Source organism: Lygodium microphyllum, chromosome 9, assembly GCF_053477565.2.
Source record: "Lygodium microphyllum isolate KBCC chromosome 9, Lygodium_microphyllum_v1.1.10, whole genome shotgun sequence".
Taxonomy (NCBI): Eukaryota; Viridiplantae; Streptophyta; class Polypodiopsida; order Schizaeales; family Lygodiaceae; genus Lygodium; species Lygodium microphyllum.
Window position 1 is genome coordinate 90,041,006 of NC_141143.1, and position 5,820 is coordinate 90,046,825.

The window sequence follows — 5,820 nt, forward strand, 5'->3', positions numbered from 1 at the left end:
TTCGTGGCTCAGTTAGTATGCCACCTTAGTTAGTTGAGTTTGGTTTGAGACCCATATATAGGGTTCTTCTATTTCTTTGTACTTGAGTTCTTTTGGCTTACACAACTAAGAAGAGGAAAACTGTTTTCAGCCTCCACCCTTGTGTGTCTTCCCCCATTGTGCAAGCAAGAAAGCTTCAAGCGAGACTCCTTCCTTCTCTCCCACAATCTTGACATGGTATCAGAGCCTTGTTCGTGGTAAGGAGCTCAAGAAAGCAAGCCAAGCTCGCGGTGTTCTGGTAAGAGGAGCAGTGTTGCTTTCATTTTCTGTTTGGGAGCAGATCTCTGCAGGTAGCACAGCTGAAAAGTGCAGGAGTGCATTGTCTCAGGTTGAGATGCCCTTCGCGGTGAAGCAAGAGGGTAGTATATGCTGCGGGCGAGGGCTTTAGCCCTCGGCGACCTTGTTTTTTTGATTTGAGGCCATTTCGGGGCCTGTTTTGGAGGCGGAAGTTTTCTGCACGCACTCAAGAAAAGGCCCAGTTTTATGCAGGGCAGCCACTGTTCTACAGGTCGGTGAAAAGTTACTGTAAAAATTGCATTGTATGCTTGTGCGCAGAGACATTGGGAATTACAGAATCATCCGTGTTGCCTGTTGATGCAAAATCGTCACTAGGAAGTGACTGTGTGGTCAAATACCACTTTCGCCAGTTTTGCAGATTTTCCCGTGTGAGGGTGAAGCTGTGGTTTTTGCAGTGACAGAATTTTTTCAGTCTTCTGTAATGGCATCTGATTCTCTTTCACAGATTGTCACTGAAAAGCTTGACAAGAACAACTTCCAAGCATGGAAGTTTAGAATGACAAATTTCCTTATGGGAAAAGGATATTGGGAATTTGTTGCAGGAAATGAAGAAGAACCAGTTCTTCCTGATGTTCCCAATCAACAGCAAATGCAGGCATTTAAAGCATGGCATGAGAGAGCCAGGAAAGTTATGTATTGGCTGTCTATCAGCATTTCAGACTCTATGATTGTGCATATTCAGGATGCAAGTACGCCAAAGGAGGCATGGGATACTTTGTCAAAAATGTATAGCACAAATACGCAAGCCAGGAAAATGCAGCTCAAGCAAGAGTTGCATAATGTGCAAAGAGAAAGTATGAGCATCAACGACTACCACATGAAGGTGAAGAAGATTGCAGATGCACTTGCTTCCATTGGGTCGCCAGTGGAAGATGATGATTTAGTTTCCGTGACCTTGAATGGTCTAGGAAAGGAATATGCACAGTTTCGGACATCCATTTCAGTTCGTGAAAGATTTCCTGATTTTGAGGAGTTGATTGCTCTTCTAATTTCTGAGGAACAGAGAAATGGTGGTGCATCTTCTTCAGGAGGAACTTCAAAAGAAGCTGTCTTCTACTCAAATGCTGGAAGAGGTAGAGGCAGAGGTAGAGGAGGCCGATTTGGAGGCCGTGGTAGAAATCAAAATATACAGCAAACTCAAGAAAACCAGTCCTATGGAGGAGGACGTGGTAACTCTAGAGGCAGGGGGAGCCAAAGAGGTCGTGGTGGATGGCAAAGAGGTCAAAATGCAAACAGTAATGTTGAATGCTACTACTGTGGTAAAATGGGTCATATGGCTAAAGACTGCTATAAAAAGCAGAATGACATCATGAATGGAAAACTGCAACAAGGGAATTATGCATCTTCTAGCAGACAGGGTGATGACAGAAATGAGCATTTGTTCATGGTGCAGCACATGAACAATTCTGTGACAAGTGCAGAAGAAAGCAATGAAGTATGGTATGTTGACTCAGGTGCATCAAACCACATGACAGGTCATGCAGAATGGATGGAGGATGCAAGGAAAATGGAAAAACCAGGATTTGTGGAGATTGGTGATGATACTGCACATCCTATTGTGCAGATTGGAAAAATTCCCTTGTCTATGCAGGATGGGAAAAAGAAATACCTGTCCGATGTATTTCATGTCCCGAATATCACCAAGAATCTGGTTTCTGTTGGTCAAATGGTTGAACAGGGCTTGCAGGTCAGATTTAATCCTCATGGATGCTTTGTTGAGGATATGAAAAATAAAGGTCGCTTGATAGCAAAAGGAAAGAAGAAGGGCAGAATGTTTACATTGGATGCAGACATGTCTGAATTGAGTGCAGCAATGTTTGCACATGGGACCGGTGTAGTTGCAGATATTGATATCTGGCATAAACGCATTGGTCATGTTAATGTACAGCGACTTAAATCAATGCAGGCCCAAAATATTGTTGCAGGATTGCCAAAATTCAAGGTTGCAGAAATGCATAAGGTATGTGAAGCCTGTCAGTTTGGAAAACAGGCAAGGAAACCATTTTCTAGACATGTTCAAGAGAGTGAAAAGCCATTGGAATTAATCCACTCTGATGTGTGGACTACTAAAGCTGCATCTCTTGGAGGCTGTCATTATTTTGTCACTTTTATTGATGACTATAGCAGAAAAGTTTGGGTGTATTTTATGAAAAAGAAAAGTGAAGTTTTTGGGCATTTCAAAACCCTTAAAGCTATGGCTGAAAAAGAAACAGGTCTGCAAATAAAATGCCTAAGGTCAGATGGAGGGGGAGAGTACCTCTCAAATGAGTTTGCAAAGTTCTTGCAGGAGCATGGCATAAAGCAGCAATATTCATGCAGTTATACCCCACAACAAAATGGAATTGCAAAAAGGAAAAACAGGCATATTGGAGAGGTATCTCGTGCCATGCTCAATGAAAAAGACTTGCCAGATTTTTATTGGGCTGAAGCAGTTGCTACAGCAGTCTACATAATGAACAGGACTCCCACTGCAGCAATACATGGAATGACTCCAGAGGAGAGGTATACTGGTAGGAAACCAGATATTTCTCATTTGAAAATTTTTGGTTGCATTGCCTATGTACATGTGGCAGATGAGCTGAGATCCAAGTTGGATCCAAAAGCTGAGAAGTGCATCTTTATTGGTTACTCTCTACAGCAAAAAGGGTATAGATGCTATAACCCTTCTACTCGTAAGTTTACAGTGAGCAGAGATGTTGTTTTTGATGAGATGAGTAGCTGGTATAAACCAGTAAATGTGATTGATGATGAAGATGCACAAAATGGTAATGCTACACAGAATTCACAGCAACAGTCACAAAATATTAGTGGACCTGGAGCGTCCTCTAGCAGTGGTTCACATTCTTCGCCATGGACAGGCAGATTGAGATCAGGAGAATCTTCTCAAAGCAATGCAGATAGTGGTATGCAGGTATCACGAAAAGGAAAAGAGAAGGTTGATCAGCCCATGTTTGATGTGAATGCAGGTCACTCTTATGTGGATGGTGAATCCAGTGGCTCAGAACAGAGCATTGATGATGAGTTGGGTATTCCTTCTATTGTTACACCTGGAGTAAGGAAGAACAGGGATGTTTTGAGAGCACCTGGGAGTGAACCCACTTTGCGCAGGTCTACCAGAGTTAGGTATCCTGTGGATAGGCTGAAATATGATGGATTTACAGCCATTCACTATGCATATATGGTCAAAGTGATACAGGAACCAGAACCCACATCTTTTGAGCAAGCCATGGGAAAAGAAAAATGGGAGAAAGCCATGGATGAAGAAATGGATGCCTTGGAAGAAAATGCTACATGGGAGTTAGTACCTTTGCCTAAAGGTAAGAATGCAATTGGCTGTAAGTGGGTTTATAAGGTGAAGCACAATGCAGATGGTTCTGTGAACAGATACAAGGCAAGATTAGTAGTCAAGGGGTATGCACAAACATATGGCATTGACTATGAAGAAACATTCAGTCCAGTTGCAAGGATGGCAACTGTAAGAGCAGTCATTGCTATGGCTGCATCAAAGGGATGGTCTTTACATCAGATGGATGTAAAGAATGCCTTCTTGCATGGTGATTTGCAAGAAGAGGTCTATATGGAGCAGCCACCAGGTTATGTGCATGCTGTTCATCCTGAGTTTGTTTGTAGGTTGAAGAAAGCCTTGTATGGCTTGAAGCAAGCACCTAGAGCATGGTCTGACAAGATAGGACAGTATCTTGTCACTATTGGCTTTCAGATTTCCAAGGCAGATTTCTCACTTTATGTGAGAAAAACAGAGAAAGGTATTATGCTACTTGTCATTTATGTTGATGATTTGATTATGACAGGTGACAGTGATGAAGATATCCTTCATGTGAAAATGCTATTGAAGCAGAAGTTTGAGATGAAGGATTTGGGAGAGATGCGTTATTTCTTGGGCATTGAGGTGATTAGATCACCAAGTGGGATACAGCTCTTGTAGAGGCAATATGGATTGGACATGCTGTCCAAATATGGGATGACAGGCTGTAAGCCTATTTCAGTTCCTCTGGAGCAGAATGTGAAGCTGAGCACAGATACAGGTGAGCTTCTAGAAGACCCTACTATGTACAGACGCATAGTAGGAAGTTTGATTTATATGACTATTACCAGGCCAGATTTGAGCTATGTTGTTGGATTGGTAAGTCAGTTTATGCAGGCTCCAAGGAAACCGCATTTGGATGCGGCTAGACGCATACTCAGGTATGTGAAGTCCACATTGCAGTATGGACTATTTTATGAGACTGGGGTTCATATACAGTTGCATGGATACACTGATGCTGATTGGGCTGGTAGTATTTCTGATAGACGATCTACCAGTGGATATGTGTTCTCTTTTGGGAGTGCTGCAGTCACTTGGAGCAGCAAGAAACAGCCTACAGTTGCATTATCGAGCACAGAGGCTGAGTACAGGGGTGCAGCAATGGCTGCATGTGAGGTAGCTTGGTTGCATAAGCTACTTTATGATATGCATCAGTCTACAGATGGACCAGTTGTCATTTATTGTGACAACATGAGTAGTATACACTTGGCAAATAACCCAGTCTATCATGCTAGAACAAAGCACATTGAGGTGCATTATCACTATGTGCGAGAGAGGGTTTTACTAGGTCTTATTGATCTAGTTTATGTCAGCACAGAGGATCAGGTAGCTGACATATTCACGAAGGCATTGGGCGCAGAGAAGCTGCGCAAGTTCAGAGACCTGCTTGGTGTGCAGGAATTGGGATTGAGCTCGAGGGGGAGTGTTGAGATATCGAGCTCCACTCGTGATACGCCAGGGTGACCGTTGTGTATTTATGTCACCGACTTGTCAGTTGCAGACGCGGTTGGTACACCGCCCATGAATAATAGCTACATGATAGCTATCCTTATCTACTCTAGTTCGTGGCTCAGTTAGTATGCCACCTTAGTTAGTTGAGTTTGGTTTGAGACCCATATATAGGGTTCTTCTATTTCTTTGTACTTGAGTTCTTTTGGCTTACACAACTAAGAAGAGGAAAACTGTTTTCAGTCTCCACCCTTGTGTGTCTTCCCCCATTGTGCAAGCAAGAAAGCTTCAAGCGAGACTCCTTCCTTCTCTCCCACAATCTTGACATAGCTTCCCTCATTTTCACTGCTAAGTTATCATTTTTACAAGCCCAGATTCCTTTCATTTGCTTAACAATGAGCATAGAATCCCCAAAAACATTAAGCCGAGTGATACCATGTGAGAGACACCACTTCAAACCTAAAAGCAAGGCTTGATATTCTGCCTCATTGTTAGAATGGACATCCTCCAAGCTGATACCTTCTCCATAAAGTTTGTCACCTTCGGGACTGAACACCACTATTCCTGCTGCCGCTCTATCTTTAATACGCTTGTAGGCCCCATCGAAGTAGAGGGCATGGGCATTCTCCACCCGTGGCGGCTCCTCAAGAGGAGGTGTCTCCTCTTTTACCTTTCCCTTCTCCTTTTCCTTCTTTTGATGGCATCTATGGGTC